Source organism: Triturus cristatus, chromosome 1_2 (genome assembly GCF_964204655.1).
Source record: "Triturus cristatus chromosome 1_2, aTriCri1.1, whole genome shotgun sequence".
Taxonomy (NCBI): Eukaryota; Metazoa; Chordata; class Amphibia; order Caudata; family Salamandridae; genus Triturus; species Triturus cristatus.
In genome coordinates this window covers 963,822,129-963,848,468 of record NC_140580.1, presented here as the reverse complement: position 1 = coordinate 963,848,468, position 26,340 = coordinate 963,822,129, and positions in this window count along the sequence as shown.

The following is a 26,340-nucleotide window of genomic DNA, read 5'->3' as shown; positions in this document are numbered from 1 at the left end:
CAAACTGCCTCGAGATGGCCAGAAACAATGAGAGGAGATATTCTTCAGTTTCCCTGTAGGAGACACAAAGACCTTGCCCAGGTTCTACTCAGACAAGAACCTCAATGAAATGTATAGCCTAGGAAGGTGCAAGGTGGGACTTTGAAAGTTGGAGCAGAATGGAAGACCAGAGAGGAACAAACATTCTGTAGGAGTTGCCCATGTGTCATCAGTTTATAGTCAACAGAAGGCTTCTTGATAAGGTCGTCCAGTTGAGCTTCAGACTCAAAGAATTTAACTTTTTGAAGGAGGGATGATGCAATGACACTTTATTTGAATTGCTAGCCCCTAGTAATGCATTTAGAAGTGTTGCCATGCTGTCACAAACGAGCCAGCAGCCTTTGGAGCTACACAGACAGTAAAGGAAATGTACAATAGGAACCTGAACTGTTGCTCCATTATGGAAAGGCTATTCATGGCCTGGTGCATTCTACTACCAAGACCTCAAAGTCATTTAAGGAACTGAACTATTTAAATAGCATAGGTATTTGCCCTAAATCTAAAGTTGAAGATAGATTAGGCTTGCTTGAAAACCACCACTACGTTTATGTCGACAGAATCATCTGGAGCGGCTACTTCTGAAATGTTGGTCCACTGTGAGGAGAGATCTGCCATTAAAGATTCAACCATCAACACTGAGGCTAACTTCTACTTGAATTGTGATGGAGGGCAGGGGTTGGACAGGCGAGAAGACAGAAGCCCCTCCTTCTTCCATTCTACAGCCAAACCTTGCAAACAGACATGCAGGAGAAGACACTCAGGCACTTTATGCTACATTGGTAGAAGACATCCTCCACATCCCCAGGAGCAAGGGTCAGAAAAGCTAGGTTGGAACAAAGATGCTGCAGGAGCCCAGCCTAGTTAGCGCCCTGCACATTCCATCATATTGTCTGAGTACTAGACAGCTGGCGCCCAGAAAGGAGACGTGCCTAACAGACACACCCCATCATCAGTGCACAGTAGGCGAGTGTTTGGAGCCCACCCCCTGTGTAATTGTTTCTCAAACTGCGTGAGTCCTCTGCCATGCAGCCCTGTCCCCTGCCATCTTCAGGTGAGGGGAGATAACATGGTCAAGTACCAGACCAGGTACTGGGAATACAGAAGGGTTATGGGGATTTGAAAACCAAAGGGGAAACAGAGAGGACGCTGGTTGAGGATCCATGCTACACAGACTGCCCGCCCAAAGTAGCACAGTGCACTGGCTGAAGTACAGCTGCAGAGCAAGCAGAACAGCAGCAAATGTACTAGATAGACAAAAAAATAAAATCAGGAAAATAAATCACACTTAACTTTTATAGGGGAGTGTTAGAAGGTGGTTCTGACCATCTGAGCCGCCCGGATTTTTCACTTTTTGAACACCTAATTGTTGAGCTTTCACTGTGGGAGAGCCTCATAAATTGGGACTCACCCACAGTGAACTCATGATGAAACAGACTGCATGTGGATTTTACTGGTGTCCCCCTTGGTGAGGGTAGGCCGCTGTGCTGCAGCTGGAGTAAGGGGCACCGGGCTGGTTACATGCAGACACGTGTGTACATGCGTGTTCACACATGTAGTGGCATCGCAGGGGAGATTCCTGGCGTGCGCAGCCCAGGAGCAGCTACAAATTGAATGGTGTGGCAGGAACAATGCAGAACTGGGTGGTGACATGGAATAGGCTTCATACAATGGGAAGTAATATGTAAGGGAAAGTCAGCGTGCTTTACTTTTTTCATTGAAGGACCACTTCATTATTATCCTATGAGGATGGGGATCACATGGGATAGTTTAACTTCCCTATGGCCAACAAATTCAGACACGCATTAAAGTCCACTGTAACATAGGTGAGAAGTACTATTCTGCAGAGTCCAAAGTCATATCTGTACTGCTTTTGAGTCATCCAGAATTGTCATATTCCTCTGAGTCAGCTCATAACCCAGAGCCTGGCTGGGTGTGACTCTGCCTGCCCGGATTAATGACCTTCCTCCCCAATATGAGGCATCAGAGGCCTAGCCCTTCACGGCAAGCATTCCAAGGGCGAAGGTCTCCTCTCCAAGAAGAGAAGATGGGTGGAGCTACCCGGTTATCCATCAGAAGCTGTCACCTGGTGCCAGGCACAAAACTGCTCTGGAGAGGAGGCAGCAAGGGGGGAAGGGGCTTTCAGTGACCATGTGGCATGAGACCCCTGGACGACGCCATTTTGAACTCACCCAGAGGCCTGGGCAGGAAGGAGGGTGCGTGGGGCAGAGAGGTGAGGTGTAGGTGGTTGATAGGGCAAGCAGAGACTTCCTGCCAGCCCCCTCCAGATTGTATAAGAAGAGCTTGCACAGAAAGAGAAGCTCTCTCTGGGGTGTGGTGCTGGAGCCTGGCGCCATGGGCAGCTGGAAGGAAGAACCTCCAGACTGGCCCAGGAACCTGACTTGCGCCACAAGGGGAGATCAGGACCAGTGAGCAGGAGCCTGGGCCTCTGCGCAAGGAGAAGAGAGGCCCAGGAAGTGAGCCAGGTGAAAGGCTGGTGCAGGGAGCCAGTGAAGACCATACCCTGATGAATTCACCCTCCCTGAGAACAGGAGGGCGAAAGAAATTGCTCCCAGTGGCTGGGGAGCGCCACCAAGAAGAGGCCAAAATGGAGCAGATCGGCTGCCTGGGGGCTGAGATACGCCCCCCCAGAAGGTAGGCGACCTTTGACCTCAGTGAGGACTGACGACGAAGCGCGTGGGGCTCTGCCGCCGGTCCAAGATGTGCCCTCGGGGTGGGTCAGGTCCCGGGGGCTGCTCCCACACGAAGCCAAGGCCACCCTGGCCCCCGGCGATAATGGAGGGCGGGGAGCGCCGTCGCGCTCCCCGTGAGGAAGACTCTGGGGCCCGGGATCCCAACTCCGGGCCCCAAAGCTGAGGGTGAAGCCGGGGAGTGCTGTCGCGCTCTCCGCTCCCCATAAAGATTACCAGGGGGCCTGGGATCTCAAATCCGGGCACCAAAGCCGAAGTCAGGAAGCGCCGTTGCGCTCCCCGTAAAGACTGCCATGGGGCCCGGGATCCCAACTCCGGGCCCCGGTGTGCCCCGAGCACGCGAGGGAGTGCCGCCGCACTCTCCCGTGGTTGGAGGAAGGCAGGGGAGTGCCATTGCACTCCCCCAAGGTCCGGCCTGACCGGCGACAGTCTCTGTGTCTTCCTGCAGGGGCGGGCAGACCAGAACAGAGAGGCCAGCTCCCACGGCAGCACGTGAGGGTGTTTTCCAGTGGGGGAGCCAGTGGGAGGCCAGGGATGGGGTCCCTGAGCGGTTCTCCAACAAGGCAGAAAGGCGGGGTGCCCGGGTGGGACCAGTCCCCGAAAAGCGGAGGGGAGCGGCCTGGGGTGGGCTCCCCGAGATGCTCCAAGCTCACCTGGGCAGGCACGGGGTCCAGGTGGGATCGGACCCCCACCAATGGGCAGATGCGGCGCAGGGCCGCCATCGCGATCTTCGCGGCTCTCCCTGCTCATCAAAAATGAGAGAGATGGGGGGAGAGCGCCCCATAATGCTTTGCAGAGCCTGGTCAGGCCTGCAGGGAAAGGCCTGTTTTTCAGCGTGTGGTGACCCCAGGAGGACGGGGTCACCGCCCAGTGTGAGCAAAGGTACAGGGGGAGCTGCAGGAGCAACACAGTCTTCCCAGAACGAAGAGGAAAGTCCCCCACCCACAAGTCTCTGGGGGCTCCATAGAAGGGCTCAGCCAACAGTGAAAGCATCCTGGGGCTGGAACTTTAGTTCCACAGCTGGGGGTGCATAGGGAACTGCACCACGGTATGAAGGGCTGAGCTGAGGATGTCTGGAGAAGGGCATCCCCTGGAGGTGAAGAGAAGTAATTGCTTGAGAGGTGCATTTACCCATGTTATTTCTTGAGAGGGACTGAAAGTCACATATGTAATGTGAAGTCATAGGCAAAGTGGGGATGTTGCCAGACATTCCTGCTAGGGTGTCTAGCTGTATGTGCTTAATCTTGTGGTTTTAACTGTGATGCCTTTTAGGGGCTTTAATTGCAATGCATTATAAGTGTTATCAACTATGATGAGTACTGTCATTCTAAGTGATGCCCAAACATGTATTCTTCCTACTGCGTTAGGTGAAGAACAACCCACACTGTTAGCCACTAAGATGTAAAGGTGTATATTGTATGGTCAGTATGAGATGCGCAGTCAGGGTTATGTGTCACCAGGGCAGGTGTACCTATTTGAAATGCTTGTTGAGATGATGGGGTGGGCCGCCACTGGGACGGTGCCAGTGGGCAAGGCCCTCGCTCCATGTTGTCAACCCACTGCATTAGGGGGCAAGATGATGTGCATACATGGGAATGGTGGTACTAGACCCCACTCCCCCCCGCGGGAAGGGTGGAGATGTTATGCAATGTCACAAAGTAATTCCACCAGCTTATCTATATTTGTAAATTGGTGCATAGTATTGAATAGTGTGTGTGTTCAATAAATGTACTCTTTCTTTTATAAAGCGAAGTACAGACTGGACAATCAATTATTGAGTGATATTGCTGCGTACTGGTAAATGGGGCTTACTAGCCTACACCACCTCCCTTGAGTAAGCCTTAGACTGCTCTGCAACGCTACCCACTGAGAGTCAAGCGCTACAATAGGGTGTTTGGTTCCCAGTGAAGGATAAATGTGACATGTTATTTGTGCAGGCCTCACAGATACTGCCTCGTTTTCCAACACGGAGGGATAGGTATCAAAATCATTGGCACAAGACAGAAAAATAGGATATATTTTGGGCCCAGTCCTTCTTAATAGCACCAGGCAGGGGCTGAATTCTATATTAAGGACTTATCACAATGTGGCAACGTGGCTTTATTGTTTATGGTAGCACAGTTAAATCCTCTGTACACAATAAAACAAACTTCAAGCAGTGCGGGCCGGAATGGGGAAGATAGACAAGGAGGTAATGAGCTGAACTGCAGAAGAAAGCCTCATACAAAAGTGGGAAAGAAAGAGTTCGGATAGCTCTACCTGCAAAGAAGAGGAAGAAGGGAGTGAAGACATCTAGGGGGTATATTTACAAAGTTTTTACACAGTGAAAACGGTGCAAAATCTTTTTTTACCTATTTACTTTCCAGTTCTAAACCTGTTTAGCTCTGGCAAATAAAAGTAATGCAAAACAGCGCTATTTCCATTATTTAGCGCCATGGGGGTGTTCCGTGGGTGGTGCATGGGCATTCCTATGAAACCACCCAAGGGAGCTGATGTTAAAACCCTATTCACTTAATAAAGTAGACAGGGTTTTACGGAAAAAGACTGTTCCTATTTCAAATAGGCACTATGAAGGAGAAATGCTTTCATTTTTTTCTTCCTTTTGCAACAGTGCATGTGCGCTGAACTGTACATCACACTACAAAGTGGAAAAAAGGTTTAAAGTCAGACTCATAGAGACACCCCTGCACTAAGTTGCGAAGGAATGTCTGTGGCGCACAGCAGCACATGCCGGCGTTAGGCAGAGAGGAGGAGAGTGCCATATTTCTGGAAACATGGCACTCGCCTTCTCTCTCCTTCTCATGCAGCGCACCAATGCGGCTGCCGCACTGCCATGTGTGCCCGCTCCATGAGAATCTAGGGGCATATCAGCAACAGCCGGCGATAATTATCGCTTAGCGCGAGGATAATTATCGTCGGCTATCGCTGGATTTTATCGCAGAGATAGCATGCTATCAGCAACGCTTATCTCCAATGCGATAAAAAATCCAGCGATAGCTGCTAAATGTGCGATTATCGCTGGAAACCCAGTGATAATCGCACAGCGATAGGCGATACATTGATAATAGGGCAGGGTGGTCTCAACCTCAGAATCCACCACCCATAGGCTATTATGGCTTAGTCAGTTTAAAAGCAGGCATAATGAAACCTGCAATAAGCGAGGTTAGCGCTACTTTTCTCGTCGCTACACAGTTTAGCGATTTGCTTGATAATTGGAGAAATGTCTGTTAGTGACATTTTCCACGTTATTTTAGTAGGGTACGCCCACTTTGCATATCATTGGCGTTGCAAAGATGGGCGTTAGGGAAACCGGCGCTAAGGCATAGGAACGTGTCCTTGCTGATAGTGCAATAGAATTATCGCCGCTTTTCGCCCGAAAACGCATGCTAAAGAGGCGATAATTATATCGCTTCCCCTTGATGATATGGCCCCCGGTAAGACTCGGCCCTAGGTGTTGATGAGGTGAGAGGAGGACAGGACGTGACAGAGGAGTGCCCGCTTCATAAGATGGATAAGAACCAGTGGCATGTCAGCATTGCAAGCAAGATAAATGGGCCGCCTCTTTCATCAGTCGAAGCAGTCAGATCTCAGCATCACCTGCATGAGTGTCTTCGCTTGTGGTTTCACGCTAGTAGTGTTTCTGTTTAACTATGTACCGTTTTTACAGCTCTTTTAAGGAAAATTGGTGGGGAGCATTGAGCCAATAACATTGCTGTTGAAAGTTTTTAGAGGGAACATGAAATGGGATCTAAAAGATTCAATATCATGAATTTCTGAAATATTGTAAAATATATGTAGAAAATGAAGAATTTACTGAGATATTGCGATAGTAAAAATGGTCAGTACTGCATAGTATCTGATGGGGAGATATTCTGGTACTCAAAGGAATTTTTAGGAGAGGTGTGGCAGAGGGTTTAGTCATAGGGAAACGCGGGAGAAGATAAAGCATTACGGCCAGAGCTACAAACATTGGAGCTGGGGAACCAGGTGCAAGTCGGCCTAAAAAAAAAACAGTGACCTTGTGTAATGTAACTGTTGCTCATGTAAAACGCTCCTTTACTTTTGGTTCGAGTTCGTGCTATATATATTTAAAAAACTGCAAAAATAAATAAATACAATATTGCATATCTCTACCCATGTTTTAGTGGGGCAGCCAAAGAGCTCTTCTCCCACGTTGTGAAATATGTATCCATCACAGGAAGGGTCGATTTGTTTTAAACAGGCTCAACCATGTGTAAAGAGATACCGCTGGCTATCAAATTTGCCTGAAACCCCACGATAAATGTACATCCAAGTCGTGTGGTAAATTAAATGCCCTGACCACACTATGTAAATATCAATCTACAGTTCAAGTACCACTCATTCCGGTCTCCACATTAATTGCTTCCCCTTGTGTCTTTGCCACATAGATCAGCTTGACCCACTGATCTGAATCTGGGCGAATACATTTCACTCCCTGTCCAGGCATGTCCTGAATCTGGGCAGTCACAACAAGCCCCGAACTGCCACTGGCTGCACAGACAAAGCCTAGCTAAATGTACATTTACTATAAGGGCGAAAAGAATAAGCGCTGGCAAAAACAATATGTCTGGCTTTATGCTGATGAATTCAAACACAGGCATGCATAAATGCGCACAGGCTCTTTGTGCTGTTTCGCTATGTCACCTGCTGCATGGTACCACAAGCTGTACAAAGAAAGCACAAGGCACACATGTAGGAGACACAGAAAGACACAGGTTGCACACAGATGGTCTGTGGAAATGTGTGGATCCCTGTGTTTACAGAGGTAATCACACTGCTTGTGAGCACAAATCCAACAGCTTTGCATTATTGTTTTCCAGATGTTAGACTGTGGTTCACAAAACACTTCTCGAAGGATTAAAGCTGGATTGTTGGTGCACACCCACATTGTGATTTAGAAAGCCCAGGATGCTGCTGAAAGGTATTTAGAGATCATTTCTGTGTATTCTGCTGAGAGAGAGAGTGGGGATTTAGAGAATTGTCCCTGGATACCTCCAAAAAGTTCAACTGAAAGGGAGTCACAAACATGTCTGCACAATACGAGGGAAGGCACATTAAATTCCCAGCCATGGGTGTGGCACTGCACTGAAACTCCCCTTTGAACACCTAATGTGCTCTTGTGTCTGTACTTGAATTCACGAGAATGTAATAATTCCGCTATTAAAGAGAATTCTGCGCTAGTAAAATCAACTGTGAGGAATAGAGACATCTTTTGATTGGCGCCAAAGAGGCCTTGGAGATTATGACTGACCATAGACATATGCAATGTCTGTAAAATATAGTTTTACAAAAGCAGATTGGCTTGGTGGGCTGATTTCCTTTCTCAGTGGGATTATTTTACCCACACATACCTGATTCAAAGAACATTAATGTCAATGTCTTGTCAGGACATCACCGTGAATTTCCTAATTTATAGGTGCAAAGTCATATTCCTTCTCATAGCATAACAGAACTCGCACAGTCCAGATTAAATACCTCTCATTTGGAAGAACTTATTTCTAAATCTTTTCCAACCCAATGCATGGTTTCTACTTTATGAGCGTGTTTTGTATGTTATCACAAAAAAAGTCAGAGAAAGGTTCAGACAGTGCATAACAATTCTGTCATCTAGACAAAGAGGAGTCAAAACTATCCTAAATAATATCTTTATGGCCGGTTGTAGCAAGCTATACCGGCCATTAAAGACCTGCTCAAGCCTTAAAGGATTGAGGCAAAGGTGAGGGCCTTTAGCAAGGGAGTAGGCCTTTAACAACCGGTATAGCCCAGCTAGGGTGGGCATATAAAGCTATTAGAGCATTCCACTGCATGAGGGCAGAATATTCTGAATAGAAAAACAAAGGCTTCTCGGAGCCCAAGGGGGCTGAAATCCCCCTCCGCTCCGGAGCCTTTGTACATTGCTCTTGCTGGGAATGTTCTACAGTTAACAGCCACGTGCAGGGCCGGGCTGTTAGCTGTTGAACATTCACAGCAAGAACAGTGAAAGGGCGCTGAAGGCAGCCGCTGGTTCTCCCCCACTTGGCTGAACTGCTTTTTGTAGTTCAGCCAAACCAGGCAGACCCAGGAGCTGAGCAGCGTGAACCCTCCCTCCTTCTGAAGCCCTAGTGACTCTGAGCTAGAGGAGGGGGGAAGGGTGAAAGCTGCCCGCGTCCTCCTGCATGGCCTCTTCCTTTCATTTTCCTCTGCCTTAGAGGCAGGTGAAAGAGAAAGGCAAAGACTGTGTATTAGTACATTTAAATATTGAGAGCAGCGTCCCCATACCAGTTCATATAGGCTGCTGCTGCTCCATTGTCTTCAATGGAGGTCTCAACATTCCTATGTTCTAATTAGCAATACATCATTTTTGGTAGCCATCAGTTAAGGTAGATGTTGAAAACTATGTTAAGGCTATTAAGAACAGGGACAGCCCAAAAACCACCAGGAACCAGGGGCATACAAACATTTCAAAAACAGAGGTTTCAGGTGGAACAATCACCAGCAATCATATATTTCTTTAATTGATGCTCGACGCCAGTTGTTTCTTGGCCTTCCTGTTTTCCTATTCCCTTTAGGGTCACAGGTGAGGGCTTCCCTGGTGGTGTTTGATGCGGGCTTGCAGAGGGTGTGACCTATCCAGCCCAAGCGTCTTTTTATGAATTCTTCATGAGCAGGGAGTTGGATAGTCTGCGGCCAGAGGTCGTTGTTGCTGATGGTGTTGGGTCAGCGGATCTGGAGGATTTTCCTCAGACAGGTGTTGATGCAGGTCTGCACTGTGTTGGTGGTGGTCACTGTTTTCCTCCCAAGTTTTTGCTCCATACAGAAGGACCACATTTACATTGGTGTAAAAAGCTTGATCTTGGTTTGCAGTTTTAGGTCCTTGGAGCTCCAGATCTTCTTTAGCTGAATGAAGGCAACTCAAGATGTGTCTTTGTATCCAAAAGTCAAAATCAAGCAAAAATGTTTAATGTGTGTTCCTTACATTTTCTAAACATTGCCAGAGACCTGTATGCTATTGCGGTACACATCCAGTGTCCCAGTTCGCACAAGAGATTTTCTTCTGAAACCAATCTCCGAAGAGTAAAATGTTTGTGAAAAAGCATAAGCCAGAGGAAAAAAATAGACAAAAGACACAAAACGCAGTAATCAACACATACGGGTATGGTTTCATAATAAAGAATTTTCCTGGGTTTTTTTTGCACTGCATTTCCCTGAGAAGCAGACATTAGGGGCTATCCAGCTCGTGGTGGGCAGAGACTGGTCATTGGTGGGCCTGGCGCTGACATACGGCTCCAATATCCCAAAATGTCTTGTGTCTGCTCACTTCCTAAATGGGCAAAGGAAAGACCAGCAGGCGTGACAGAAGCCAGTATACATCGAAGGCAGCATTGGGAAAAGACACAGTAAAGACGGGCCCTAATGCCGCCACCATGCTACTCATTGGGAACTAAAAGACAACTATATTTCCCGGCGCTAGTCACAGGTGAGATATGGCAGCAGTAAGACAGAGAACAGTAGCCTAGCTGGAAAAGAGCCAGGATTTCAGCTGTTTCCAGAATTGTAAGTGGTCCTGGATTTTCCTAAAGTAAGGTTGCATACAGTACCACAGGGTTTGGAGCTACGGCATGAAAAGAATAGCCTCCCATTTTGGCCCTACTGTAGCGTGGGAACTAGGCCAAGTTCAGCAGAGCGGAGTGCTTAGGACGGTGTGTAGAAATGCATCAGAGTCGACAGGCTGGGGGCTCCTTGCTTGTTTAGAATTTTGTGAGAGGTACATAGGGCTTTAAATTTGGTGCGCTTTTCGATGGGTAGCCAGTGGAGCTTGACAAGGAGGTGGGAGACAGAACTAAACATGGGGAGGGAAAAAAGAAGTCTTGCTGTAGCGTTTTGAATGAACTACAAATGATTCAGAACTGTTTTGTTATTCCCAGATAGAGGATGTTGCAGTAATCAAGTCGCGAGATAAGAAAGGATTGCACGATCAGTTTGCATATTTGCTGGGAAAAGCAACCCAAAATTGGCTTAAAGTTTCTGAGGATGCCGAAGCAGTGACCGGCTAGCGTTTTGACTTGTGTTTCGAAGGATAGAGAATTATCCATATATATCCCAAGGTTTTTCACCACTGATTAGGGGTCAGGGGGTGAGCCCAAAGTTTCCTGGCCACAGTCAGTCACTCCAGAGATGGGCATGCTAGCCCAGAAAGAGAATCTCTGTTTTGGTAGCATTACCTTTTCGGCAATTATCACGCATCCATCCTATGACTTCAGTGAGACAGTTATTAAAATTGGCGCAGTCCCTTGGCGATTCTGCAGACAAGAAAATAAACAGCTGAGTGTCGTCAGCATTTGACAAAAGTGAAATTCCAAAAGATTTCCCTACCTCAGCTAGTGGTCTAACGTAAATATTAAAAACGGTAAGGCTAAGCGATGAACCCTGAGAAACACCATGCACCAATGCTATACGGGATGACGCAAAAGGGGGAGATATCATTTGAAATGGTCGCTCTTTTAGAAACCAGGACAGAGCTTAACCCTGCACCCCCAATTCAGAAAGGCATAGTACAAGAATTGCATGGGAGACAGTGTCGAAAGCCGTACTTAAATCTAGAAGTACCAGAGCCTAGGATCTGCTGATGTCTCTGGAGCTGCAACGGGCTTCAGTGACGGTTAAAAGAGCTGTTTCAGTGCTATGTGTATCCATTCTGAGAGACATCAAGTATGTGATTTTGTTATAGAACTTTGGTAAGGAGGTTGTTCGCATGCATTTCCACCACCTTGGATAAGAACGGTAGGAGGGAAATGGGACAGTAGTTTTCAGATTGAGTCGCGTCTAGTGAGGGCTTTTATAAAATAAAGAGGGATATCCCTGGCATGTTTCCAGGACGCCGGTACTTCTGCTGTACTCAGCGAAAGGTTGCCTACTTCCAGAAAGATAGGGATGATACTTTCCTGGAATTTTAAAATAAGATCAGTTTTTAACAGATCATCTGGAGATCCCGATTTTACTTGACACGTTAAGGTGGAGATAGTGTCAGCGTCAAGCAGGGCCATTTGGTCCAATGGTGTCCATTGCATGGGGGTTACCCCAGTATAAAGGGCGGAAGACATAACTGTTTCCTCTTCCATATTGAAGTGGCGATAGATGTCATCAACCTTATTAACAAAGTAATCAGCAAGTTTATTGCGTGGCTATTGGAGGCCCCTGCAACTTTACGAATAGATGAAGGTTTGGTCAGGCTGTTGACAATAGCAAAGATTGCCTTGGAAGCATTGATGCTATTTTTAATTTTGTCAGCAAAAAAAACTGCGTGGGCCTTTTCAATAAAATTTATGGTAGCCTTTAATCACTCTCATAGAATGTGATTTTGCTGGAGCATCATAAGATTTGCGCCACATGCTCTCTCATTTTTTGCAATGCTTCTTTTCCATGAGCAGCGTATCGATAATTCATACCGCTGGGGGCAGCTTCCTGGTTCTCCAGGGTTTGCTTGGAATAAAATGATCCAAGACCGAGGTTAGCCAGACTTTGGTGGCCACCTCTGCGTGTTCGATGTTGGGCTGTAGTAGGGGAAAGCTTCTTTTGATGAAGTCTGAGAAGGCGGACGGATCCAGAATTATGCCATGGTCTTCTCATCGTAGGGTTAGATTAGTCTTAGCATTTGGTAGGCCTAAAGTCATACGTACAATGTGATGGTCTGATCAGGGCACTGAGATTGAGACAGCTGTTTGCAGGTCAGCCATGTTGGAACACACCGGGTCCAGCAGATGGCTGGCTTCATGTGCAGCACATTTTACCAGCTGAACTAGCTGCAAAGCAGCCAGGTCATTCATTAATTCTTGACTTTCCTGTAGTGTCTCTCAAACTCCTGAGCCCGTGTGTAACCTCATTTTTTGCTATTCATGGAATCTGTGCCTCAGGAAATTATGACTGAGGGCCTGGTTCCTACAAAAATGTTTAAAAGTACTTGTGAAGAATTTTGTATCCACTTGAACATACATTTACGCCTTTTAAAATTCACGAACATGCCCAGTAGAACGCCTGGAAAGGTGTACCAGTCTATAGTTTCCAGGGATATGATATAAAAAATTTACGACCTGCCACCTTCTCAATGTATAATTGTGTATCATGTAACATTCTGCTCAATTGTTAATGGTGTGCAGATACATACTGTTAAATAAAAGCCATCCAGAGGGAAAACATATTTTTCATGCAGAAACCCAGTCCCAAGTCAGAGGGGGATCCATTCCCTTTCCCACCCTGGAAGGAGAGTTTTCCAGCTCTGTGGTGGAGTACAACTCCGACCTTGTTGTGGATGGGAAGGGGTTGCATAGTTGCCTGTGAATGCCAACAACCTTACTAGTTTGTGGATGTTCACAAACTCTCTGGGCAAATCACCCAGGCCCCTCTTTGGGGATTACCACAGTGCAATTCTAGGAGCTCATGGCAGAGAATTATGCAGTAGCAAAACCTTTTTGCCAGGCTGTTATTATATTTTTGCTAGCTGTCAGGAATAAATGGAACCATTACAGCTGCAAATAAAGGTTTAATACTGCCAATGGGTTTTAATTTGGGTGCTATTGTAGTAGCAATTTAGTCATGTTGTAATTGACACCTGTTTTCTTGAACCTGGCAGAAAGCATTTGTTTTATGAGCGGTTTGTCGGTCAAGTCCTTTGAAAACTTTTGAAAGGACTTTAGTTAATCCTTTAATACAATTCCTCCAATTATGTATGCATCCCGCATGTGCGGTGAGTTCAGCCGTTGCTAAACCCACGAGCGCAGAAAAGAGAATATGCCAAAAAGAGCAAAGGCGCGCACCCCTCCCGCCTCCCAGTGCCCAAGTCAAAGAGCACGTTCATGGAACACCGCAAGGAAATACAATACACATAAACCCAGGCAAGCGTAAGACACCGCATCCGCCTGGGCGCGAGGCCTAGCTCTGCATCCTCGCAGTAAATGTCCTTAATGGAACCAGGCCCGTTCAGAGTCCTCAGGAGGCACCGCAGCGTCCGACGGTGCCAAAAACGCCCCGTTGGCACAAGACTATCGTGCCAGGCCTGCTGGGGGTGATGTGACACGATACCCAGCTGACTCCGAGCCCTTACCTGAAACAGAGAAACGGTTCACTCCTTCGTCGCTGAATAAATAATCGCAACGAAAAAGGAATGCTCTGGCAACACGAGTGGCATGTTGTGCCCTTCAGATTATTTTGCCTGGCACGGCTTTGGGAACACGTCGAGCAGGATGGCAGTGGCATTACTAGTGTAAATAGCAAGGCGTACCTTCCGATTGAACTGAATTGAAATTGCATTTATATAGCTCTTACTGCTCCTGACAAGGCGTTGCAGCGCTTCTGATACTAGCAGGCTCCTACCCTTTCACTTAAGAGGGCCATCAGGTGAGTGATGTCACAATGCATGTCAAAGTTCAAGCATACATCATCAAACAAAGCAATATTCTAGAATGCCAATTGTTGTTTTTCGTTAGTGATGCAAGACTAGTTAAAAAGAACTGCTTCTTTTCCTCTCTGCACTGGATGTCCCTCAAAGGGCCAGATGTACGCCCTAAATTGTATGCGCAAATGGGTTAGCGACCCGTTTGCGCATGCAAAAACTCATAGTGTCATGTACAATTACTACTTAGAGAGTCGCAATTGTTTTGCGACTCGCTAAATAGAAATTGCGACCCGCTGTCATTTGAAGGGCGTCCCTTCCGGATAGCGACTCTCTACCACATGTATGAATGTTTTGCGACCATTCGCAATTTACCGCCCTCTTCAAGAGGGTGGTAATGCACTTGCAAAAGGGAAGGGGTCCCCATCCCCTTTGCAAATACAGGGAAAAATATTTTTTAGGGGCAGGCAGTGGTCCCAGGGACCACTACCTGCCCTTAGGAAATTAGACGAAAAGGTTTAATTTTTTTTTTTTAAATGCATCCTGTTTTCCTTTAAGGAAAACGTGTTGCATCAAAAGAAAAAACTGCTTTATTTAAAAGCAGTCCCAGACATGGTGGTCTGCTGAGCCCAGCAGGCCACCATCATTGGGAGGGCCAGCCCTTCCCAATGGGGTCGCAAATTGCGAGTGCCTCATGAATATTGATGAGGCATGCAATTTGAGACCCCATTGGGAATCGCAAACAGTGTCTCAGACACTGTTGTTCATCGAAATTTGCGACTTGCAATCTAGCGCAATTTGCGAGTCGCAAATTGTCATGGTCGTACATCTGGCCCTTAATGCATTCTGATTTTAATATATTTATTGATTAAACTGAAGATCGGACCTGGGAGTAGTAGGAGTATCTAAAGGCGGCCCAAATTATGCAAAAAACTATCTTCTCTTCGAGACATACTGCAGTACGACGTGGAAGGAGTAGGCCAAATTTACCAGGAGTGCCAAACATAGGTCCAGAATAGCGAGATTTATGGCACCTTTTCAGAAGAACTACTAAGTATTTAAATGGGATATCTTTGGCTTCATTGGATGCGCATTATGTATCATGTGGTTGCCCCCGAAATCTAGCTTGGTGCTCACCTATTGGACCTACATTGCCCACCACCTCACCCTATCAGACTCGCATACCCGTTTAATGGGCAACTTTAAAGCAGATGCATTCTACTCCTATACTATTAGTTAGTAGGGCCCTCTTTATTAGAGCTCCCCGCTTTAGGGTAACAGTTGTGAGTGTTGTCTAGAACTCTGCAGGACTAACCATTGGGGAGTAGCCTTGGGCCAGCAACCACAGCTCATTCTCCTTTATATTCGGGTTGTAATTCCCAATCAGGGCACTGAGAATTTCTTCACCGCATCTTAAGTGGGGTTTAGAGGGTGTTGTGCATGTATTTCTAGTTTTCTTATTAGGACGTCCTTGTATAATCCTCTAGGTGACTTCCTCCTACTGGTGTCCAGCTTTTCTGTATTTCATTCCGGTCCTGCACACCTTCTCCACCAAGCCTGTTTCTTCCTCTTATTAGTGTTTTTAGTGTTATGGCTCCACCTTATGTCAGAATCTTCCTGTAGGTTGTATTCCTCCACATACACCACTTCTGCCATAACGCCACACTCCACACCAACCTCCAATCTCCAACATTCCCATATGTGTACCATCACAAAACAAAGGGAGTGTCTGTGTAGTCTTCTGCCACACATCACAGACTTCTACCTTTCTCTTTTGAGAATGAAGCTATTTTTCAATTCACGCCTCAATGTGCTGTGCTATGCATTGCCCCCTGGACAAATTAAGCTCTTCCTTGAGGGCTCTGTTACCATGTTCACCACCACTCTATATTCTTTCCCTCCCAAACTCCAACCTCTGAAACAAAATTTGGGCTAAGGATTCAAACTCAATCTTTACTCCCCACTCAAAACCCTGGTAACATATGTCTTACCAAATCACTCCTATTGAAATTTGCTCAACCTCTTTCTTGACATCCTTACAAATGTCTGACTTGTGTGTCTTAACTACTCTCTGCCTCTGGTCATCTCCATCATCCACATAATTATCCTTCTCATTGCCGTTCATCATTACTGGCTGCTTAGAAATAAACCTCCATGAGCAAATGTTCTTCTGACACTGGCCATCTGTGCCTGGACCATATCTATATAATCCCTCTCCCCCTCTTAACCTGATGTTACCTGCCTTCAGCTCAAACTGTTGAAATGTTTACCTCATATGTCAAAGTCCACAATCCAAGATTCAAAGGTTCTTACTCCATCACCAAAACCAAGCTAATTGGCACTCTCCTGCAACTATGTATCGACCAGCCATTTGAACTATGTGGACTGCATGTGTGTCTACCTAGTAAATATTAAAGAGAGTCTAACTTTATATACATTAACCCCATAGAGACCACAAACCATCCTCTATATCCAGTCACCTTTGCTCGCCGTCCAAGATTCTTCAAATCGCTTCCTTCTTCGTTACTCATTCCACCACTAAATCCCGCCTCCAAGTAACTTAGTTCACTTCAGTCTTCCCCGGAAATGTCCAAACTATCAGTCCATCTCTCTCCACCCTGCTCACGTGACTTCCTGTTCCTATGTATTCAATAAGTGATCTTCTAACCATTGCCAATCCTGACACTCTGACTTCCTCCATACCTGCAATCTTCTCTTGGCCCCAACCTCCTGTTTTTGCACCTGGGTCAGTTGCCCATGAACCATCTCTTCACACACACCCTGCTCCTAAACGACACTATTAAGCTCATGGATATTCTTTAGCCCTTACCCGTACTGCTTAAGCACATCTTCCCACCACAACTATTGTTTATCCAGTTTTACCTTAGTCATATTTTCTGTAGCTAACCAAGACATACTCTAGGCAATCAAGAAGAATTTAAGGATCATGGTACTGCTCTGATAATTTGTTTTCCTTTGTGACTGATCACCGTGACGTTGTTCCTGTAACAAGTCTGTACACAGCCAATACCACTGGGTGTCCCCCAAGGATGCCAGCCAGACATGTGCACTCCACTCACTGTATAAATGCTCTATTGTAGTGCTTATGCAGTAAATATGAGTTAGTGGCCCAAACTTTTCGTGGGAGGCCATCTGCCACTTCCACCCTTGAAGAGAACTACTTCCATCATTGGCGTGGCCCCCTCGCTGCATGGACACCACCTACAGCCCTCAGGGTTCTCACTACCCCTGCTGCCAGTTCCTACACAGAGTGCCCCTTGCATAGCTGGCACACCTGAACAGGAAGAGTGAAAGTATGCAAAATCTAGCTTACAAGAGCACAGGTGTCTGGTGATCTTTAAAGCAGAATGGGTTAGTACTCCATCGGGTAAAGCCTTCCTCAGAAAGGTTCAAGAGTATGTACCTGGTGTATTTTAAACCGCATTTTCATAGAAATGAAGTTAAGTCATAGATTCTGAGAGGACACTTATGAAATATGCCACGACATTAATAGTGTGCCTACTAAGCCAGACCCTCCCCAAGGGTGCTCCATTTTTACTGGTACTAAGATTATTTTGAGAAAATGGTTCATTTTATAAAACATGTTTCACCATATCACTAGATAGTCACATCCTTTACGTCATATTACAGACTGTTTAAGAAAAGCATGAGACATTAGTCCCCTGTCCCCACAACCCTTTGCCGTTGAATGACACCAACCAAAGGGGTAGTTTTATGACATTTTAGCATAACACAGCGCAGGAACCGAAATGCCTGCACTGTGTTGCACTAGGGGGAAAGAGCGCATCGCAGAGCGATATATGTTCTAAGATATGGCGACGCTTCTCTCTTCCCGCGATGCTGATGGATAGACACACCTCCAAGCACCATGCACTTGAGTCTGCTCCAGTTGTCATACTAGTGGGTAAGCAAAGGACAGCCAGGAGAGTGCTGTGCCATTGATGCCCTAGTTGTGAAGAGTTTCTTGCAATCAACTGTTTGTGTGTGTGTGCCAAAGGCACCTGAGAAAATAAACAAGAGGACCACAAAGAGAGAAGGTTTGCGGCATGGTGGGGCTACAGAATCAGTCTTTTAAAAAAAATTTTTATTGATATTTGCATGAAATCACAGCCGTTTACAATCAAATGTGTCTTATGTCTCATCAGATCTAACGTTATCCACACCATTGCCACACAGAACATCACATATGTACAGATTCGTTCCACCGCAATTCCCCACCCCATGAACAGTAAAGTGCGTAAAATCGTCCCCAGTAGTACATCCGTTGCATTTCTCATTCGCTCAGTTCCAGATCTGAGTCCTCTTGAGGAGCGGCGCACACGTTCCCATGATAAGTGTTCCATTTGCCCATATCCTCGTCCATTTTCGCGGACACCCTCTATGAACAAACACCGTTTTCTCCGCTACCATTGCGCTGTCTAGGTCACAACCACACTATTGATGGGAGGGGACCATCTGTGCCCCCCAATGTTGAGCAATGTTCCGTTTTGCTAGTGTAATACCCATGGTCGCCCAGCTCTGCTCCGCGTGGTTAAGGTCTGTTACAGAATCAGTCTTGGAGGAGTGGAGTACATGCACAGTGCCCTCTATTAGCCGATTATCATTAACCACAGGATCCATCATCTGCCACCCTCTCATTCTATCTCTTTAACAAAAATGTGTATCAGCCCTCTCTTTCGCCTTCTCTATACCTCAACAGTCTTTCAACAGCACTCTCACCCTTGCGCATTCTTAATCTGTCTTCCCCTCTCTTCATCACCTTCTGCTTTTTGTACCTGGGGTATTCCCTTTTAATACTAAGGGAGATTAGCCTTAGCCTGGTAACATCTTGGAGGCCACTGATTGGCAAACAAGACACTGTATCAAAACACAGTTGTGCTGTCTCAGATGGCCCCTGTTTGTTGCCTTGGATATGCATGCATCCGATGGTCCTACATCTTCATTAAACCACGGCCGTCTGTTGCCCATGCAATTGCCTACCTCATTTGCAGCAGTCCATCCATCTCAGCTGCAATGTATCAGAACTGAGCTGACTCCACAGGCTCACTGGGGACAAATCCTGTCACAACTAGTACTGATCGTAATGCCATTGGTAGAGGCGCAAGTGGACCCAGAAGGTATGCGGCAGCACTACCTGACATAATCTCAGAGAGATGGGCAAAGAACAAGGAGAAGGGTACAGAGGGCCAGGAGGCCCGATAGCCAAGGGTGTATATAGGTATGGGTCGTGTGGGTCCCGTGAACCTAAAGAAACCAAGGGTCTTATTCTGGTGAACGGGTCTAAGAGGGAGGGCGTGTTGCGGAGAGTTTGGCCTCAATCACTGTCAGGTAATCCTGCCACTGAGTAGGATTTAGTCACGGGGTGCTGACGCTCACGCTGCGGTCGCCAGTTGGTGCATGTGTTCTGACACTAGCACCCTGTGGAGATCAAGCATCCACGAGTATGTGTTGGGACCCAGTGGCGCCTTCCATGCCATGGCTAATTTACATTTGGCGAGGCCCAGATCTAAAAATGTATGCAGGCCTTTACGAGATGCGCTGTGTTTTGTAACGCCAACTAGGAAATTAATAGGCTCCGCCTTCACCTGGGTGTCCACTGCTTCCGTGAGTGTAGTGGTTACAATAGTCCAGAATGTTTGGATACCAGTACAAGTCCATACCATGTGTGTGAATGTGGCTCTCGGGTCCCTGCACTGGGGGCATATGTCGACGGTAGTGGGACACATGCGTGCCAACCTATGGGGTGTGAGATACATATGGTGGAAGAAATTAAATTGGGTGTACTTCAGTCTGGTGTTGGTTGAGGGTGGTGGATACCTCGGCATCCCAGTACTCGTGGAGTGTTGACAGTGCAGGTAGATTGTCTAGTGTAAAAGAAGCGTAGATGGCTGTTACAGCATGTCTAACCCGACCGTGCATGAGCAGCGTTTGCAGTAGGTGCAACGTCAAAGGTTCTGCTCGGTCGTTATCCCACGCTCACAAGGAGTGGCGTTTAAGCAGGGCTTGTAGCAAGATGGAGCCCTGCCATACCTCATAGGCATCTACTAGCTCCTCGAAAGTTTGTACTTGTGATTCTACATACATCTCTCCCCATGTGTCTAACCCTTTCACCTTCCAGGGCCCCAATTCCTGGCGTCCAGGACAGGTGAACGTACCTGAAAGTACCTCTAGGGGCAGGCCAGGGGCATATGGCGTGGTCCGGTCCTTGGGCATCACTTATCTGGACCAGCTTCGTCTAGCTGCTACCATTAAGATGTTACCATGGTGTTTCTGAGTCAGAGTAGTTGTGCCTGACATCCATTCCAGTAATCCCGGGGGATCCCAAGACAGGGCCACCTTGGACAGCTTGATGAGGTTGCTCTTAGCTAGCCACTGCATTGGCCACTGCAGTTGTGCCACGGCAGAATATCGCTTGTAGTTTGGGGCGCCTAAGCCGCCATCCGGTAATGGCAGGTATAATTTATGGAGAGCCACCCTGGCTCTTGAGTTCCCCCATATCAGGGAAACTAGAAAGGATTCTAGCTCCTTGAAAAGGTTCCGGGGTAGGCGGTAGAGATGGCCACCCTTCCCATGGGAAAGAAGGGGAAGCCCAGCCAGAACAGGTGAGTCAAGCGGCCTCTAGAAATGGCTCAACCTAGGTTGCCGTCAATAGTATCTGCTCCCGAATGGTAGACCTGGACCCCCAAGTATTTAAAAGTATCAAACGCCCATGCCAACGGTGTGTCCGGTGCCATCTGTCTCTGGGCTGATGACATAGGCGTCATCGGAAGCACCACCAATTTAGACTAGTTGACTCAGAGTCCGGAGACCCGTGTATGTTCATTCAAGAGGTCCATAATCAACTTCAGTACCTCAGTCCGGCCGCGCAGATAGATTAACGTGTCCTCCTCGTTTAGCGACACTGTGTGCCACCGGCGACCGACGTGTAGGCCCCAGTCCGTGACCCGTTGCCGCAGTCTACATGCCAATGGCTCCATGGCCAAGGCAAAGAGAATCGGTGACGGGGGCAACCTTGGCGTGTACCCCGCGCTATCGGAAAAGGCAGAGACAAGGTGTGACCCGTCTTCACCCTAGCTTGCAGCTTGCAGTGCAGCAGTCGTATCCACTGTATGCAGTTGGGGCTGATGCTGAACTCTCTCAGCACTGCTATCAGATAATCCCAGCTCAAAGTGTTGAATGCCTTCTCGATGTCTAAAGATGCTATCCAGGATATCTCTGTCTTGCTCCTTGTCCACTCCAACAGCGCAAACAGACGGCACAGATTCAGGGCAGTGTTTCGCCCCAGAATGAAGCCATTCTGGTCCTCATGGACCAATAGGGGACTGCCGCGATTAACCTATTCACCAGTAATTTCCAGAGGATCTTGTAATCGACGTTCAACATTTGCAAAGGGCGATATGAGGCCAATTGGAGAGGGTCAAGGCCTGGTTTCAACAGGATCACTAGCGTTGCCTCTCTCAGAGTGGGGGGCAAAGCACACTTCTCAAAGGCTTCAGCATACATATTGGCTAACCTAGGTGTTAGCTGTGCGGAGTAGGTAGAGTAAAACTCTGACGGCCAGCCGTCTGTCCCCGGCGTCTTACCAGTCACCAGCTGTCCAATTGCATCCGTGATTTCATCTACCACGATGGGGTCTTCTAGGGAATCTTAGTAATCTGAGGGAGTTGTATCTCCATAAGGAAGTCCTGAATGGGAGTAGGGTCAAGCATGGCTGGGGCCGTGTGCAGAGCTGTGTAATATTCATAAGATGACTGATTAATGACTTCCTGCATGTTCACAAGAGTCCAGGCAGAGGTGTGTATGGCAGTGATGGGGGGTTGGGAAGTATCGGACCTCAGTAGCCACACGAACAGCTTGCCTGCCTTGTCACCCTCCTTGTGTCTGCGAGCCAGATATGTCTTGTAGTCTAACGCGCAGAGGTTGTCCATTGTGCTCTTGTGTGCCAGGCGGGCCTGGACTAGAGAGGGGCTAACCCGGGGGTCAGTGGGAATGTTTTGCTTGCAGCTCTGTACTTCCGACTCATGAGTGTGGAGCGCAGCGGTCAGTGTCTTTTAGGCACTGTATGTGGTTTTGATGGCGTGTCCACGAAGGAAAGCCTTAAAGGCGTCCCATTCCACCCCTGCTGCGAAGCAGTGCCAGCATTTGCCGAGAAATATGAATCAATGGAGTCCGAAAGGGTGGCATGGTAGGAAGAGTCAGCGAGCCCAGCACTCGGGCGTGGCCAAGTCGAGATCTCAGGTTGCCTCATACCCCAGGACAAACTCAATTGTAGCGGGTTATGATCTGAAAGCACACGTGTCAAATAGTCTACCTGCAGTATACTGTGTAGGGCATTGTCTGAGCAGAATATGATATCTATCCCTGTATATAAGTCATGTAGTGCCGAGTAGTGTGAATAAGTGCTCATCAGGGGTTGATTGCTGCGCCATACGTCATGCACCTGCATGTTGGACACCCACTCCATCATATGGTGTGTCAGCTTGATGGATTGTGCTCCAGGGCGGAGGGGGGGGGGGGGCGGGAGCGGTCCAGGTCAAGATCTTGTACCCCATTACAATCACTGCCCCAGTACATGGGGGCCGTGGAATCCGCAAGTAAGGATGGCGTGAGTGTTTGCAGGAAGGAGGATTGGCCTGAGTTTGAAGCATACAGAGGCACCAATGCCAGTGGGGACCCATTCAGAAGGCCTACCATGGTAACAAAGTGGCCCTGCGTGTCCACTCTGGAGTGTGTGATCTGCAATGGGGTCCCCGGTGCCACCCAAATGAGCGCGCCTCTGTCATACCCTGAGTAACTAGTGCCCAGGATCGTGCCCCTTCAGCATTTACGGAGTGATGCAAGTGTTTGTGCGGTGAGATGTGCCTCTTGTAACAGAGCAAACGTGATCCCATGACTGCGTAAATATTGACATACTTTGTGGCATTTAGCACAACCCGCCAAGCCCCTCACGTTCCAGGTTAACAAAACAGTCTCCAATTTACCTAGTTGTGAAAGGGAAATCTAGTGTAAAACAGGTCTCAGGCCTCCAGTCGCCCCCACCCCACAGTCCAACCCCCACACATAGTATTAAAAATCTACAGCCCACCCACGCTCCCCACTGTATGCAGATAGACAGATAAAGAGATCGATATGTTAAAAAAAGATTCCCCGACATCCCACCCCAGGCCTGCTTGCCAACGGGCAATGGGCCATTCGCCCTGTATGCAGACAGACAGATAAAGAGATCGATTTGTTAAAAAAAGATTCCCCAACATCTACCCCAGGCCTGCTTGCCAACGGGCAATGGGCCATTCGCACTAAAATACGGGTCAAATAGGCAACCAAATATAACATAGAACAAATAAGAACCAATAGAGTGCTATATCAGCTACTTATTACTCGCTGGGGAGGGCGTAGCGGAACTGGTAGACAGTGCCTTTGCCGCCTCCCATGACTCAGCCTGGCACCAAGCGTGCGTGTGCAGATCGTCCAGTCTTTGCAGTGAGCCCAGTGCGTCTGTGGTTTGTGGGCTGAGGGTCGGGCCGCCCCCGACAGTGCCTCAAGCTGCGAGGCAGTGATGGGCAGTGCCCGATCCATAGTCGTGTCCGAGTCCAGTCTTGGGGAGGATGTGGGGCTGCCTATGTGCTCTGCCATTTTGATGGCATGTGCTCGTTCCTGGGCTGACCGTGCCTTCATTGGACGATGTATCCGACCTCTGCCACGGCCCCTGCAGGACTCCACTAGTGTCCAGGTCTGGGGGGAATCCATCGATAGTGTGGAGGCCCCTTGTGTAAGGCCTTGCTGGTTGATCCAGGCCCACGCCTCCTCTGGTGTGTTACAGAATACTGTGCCCTCCTTGTGGCGAATGCGAAGGCCTGCGAAGTATTGCAGGGAGTATTGGATGTCGTGGTCCATCAGGCATTTCTTGACTTCCAGGTAGGAGGAACGGCGGTGCTGTACTGAAAGAGTATTGTCCGGATAAATTTGGACTGTGGAGTTGCCCACCTGCCAAGGGCCCCTGACGCGAGAACCTGTAATATGTGACCCATTTCACGGTAGCCACTACCGGTCTGGGGAAGGCTCCCGGGTCGGGGGGGCAGCACCCTGTGCGCCCGCTCTATGGAAAATAACTTCGATATCTTACCCTGCAGAATGTCTAGGAAGAACAATTCCTCCAGGTAGAGTTCCATATTGGGGCCCTCTGCTTGTTCGGGAGGCCCATGATGCGCACGATGTTCTGGCATGAGCGCCCTTCCTGGTCCTCCATGCATGCCCTCAGAAAGTCCACCTCCTGCTGGAGGGATTGCAGCTGGGTGGCCCCGGGTGATCGTCACTCCACGTGCCCGGGGGCGCCTACTCCACTTCCGGGGGTTGTGCCTGGGATTTCTCTGCTCTGGGCTTGCCCATAACGCCGTCCGCAGGGGGCCAGATACAGAGGGCCGACAGCAGTGAAGGATTCTGGGGTGAGTGTTCCCAATAGTTCGTCGAAAGTCCCCAAGCTTCAGGATCGGCCCACGCGTAGGAAGCGTGTCCAGGCCGCTGCACTTGGGGGTGCAGAGAAGGGTGGGCAAGATGTCGCAGTCAGCCTGGGTGGGAGTAAGCAGCAAACTGGTTGAGGGATGTCCCATGCTGCAGGCCACCCTGATGTCCGTAGTAGCAAAAGTTCTTCAGGGGGCCCCTCCCTCAGTCTATACCGGCAGCAGGTCCAGACCCACAGGGCCCGAGATCTAGCAAGAATAAAGGCCTTACCTCTCCGACTCCTCGCTTCTACCACGCGTAGGCCTCAAGATTGTCCCAGTGTTCTGCCGCCCTGACACACCAGCAGCCCTCAATGGGGTGTGGGCAGCAATCACTGTGTTGGGGGACGCGTAGTCCAGGCAGGTGGTCCCCGTGTGCCCGCGGAAGCGTGGAGACCTAAGCCCAGACCGTCCTGCCCAGCACGAAAATGTAGAAGGGCCGAGGTCCAAGTTGCATCCTCACTGTCTCAAGGGGGGGCCTCAGTAGCCCAGCAGGCTCACGTCGCTGCAGGGGCTCCCCTGTATCAGGGCAGACTGTTGTGGACGCAGGCCGCGTGGTCCAGCATACCTGCGCCACAGAGTAGAGTCCCCAGCATTGTAGCGTGTTCCAGTAGCGGGCCGTGCATATACCAGTACGGGTAGAAGTAGAAAATCTAATTGAGCAGCAGCAAAGAAGCAGCCCTCTCTGGTAGGTTTTTGCATTGCCCAGGATTCTAAATATCCATCACCGCTTTATAGACGGGTACAGGGGACCTGGCATGTCCACGAGGCAACAAAAGCAGACCCTAAGGCCCTTACAAGAGGCCTTCCTTGCACCATAGGTATGCTAGGCCAAGAAGTCAAGAACCTTGTACTGACCTCTGGCATAGAGAGCCTTTTGGGACTGAATAAAGGGCAAGGGCAGCTAAAACATAAGTGGATTTTTACATCCATAGTGATGGCCTGGGAAAGTCAAACTTCAAGGTCCTCTCTGAAGTGAGAATAGGGTCAGCAGCGGCTCCTCTACAAGAGTGGAGGAGTGTCACCCCATCTGCTGCGAGTGCAGCAGGCAATCAAACATAAATAAAATAGCACATTAATGGCATTTCATTTTGCCACCGTCATGCGCTGGGTACAGCCTCAGGGGGTGGGCTGAATTCTGCTAGTGGGGTAGAGTGGAATAAGATCGATTGGAGTGGGGTAGATTGTGGTTGATTGGACTGGGGTAGCTTGTGGTTGATTGGACTGGGATAGCTTGTGATGGATTGTACTGGAGTAGATTGGAGTTATTTGGGGTAGATAGGAGTGGGGTAGATCAGAGTGGGGTAGACTGGAGTGGAGTGGGGTAGATCAGAGTGGAGTGTGATGGATTGAGGAAGACTGGAGTGTGCTAGTTTGTGATAGATTGGAGTGGGGCAGATTGTGATAGATTGGAGTGGGGTAGATTGCAGTGGAGCAAGATAGATTGCAGTGGAGAGGGTAGAATGGAGTGGGGTAGACTGTGGTAGACTGGAGTAGGGTAGACTGTGGTAGATTGGAGTGAAGTACATTTGGGTAGATTAGAGTGGAGTAGATTAAAATGGATTAGGGTACATGGAGGTAGAGGAAGTAGATTGGAGTGGAGTGGGTAGAGTGGGTTAGATTGAGTGGAATGGGGTAGAGTGGAGTGGAATAGATTGGAGTGGTGTGTGATAGATTGGAGTAGATTGGG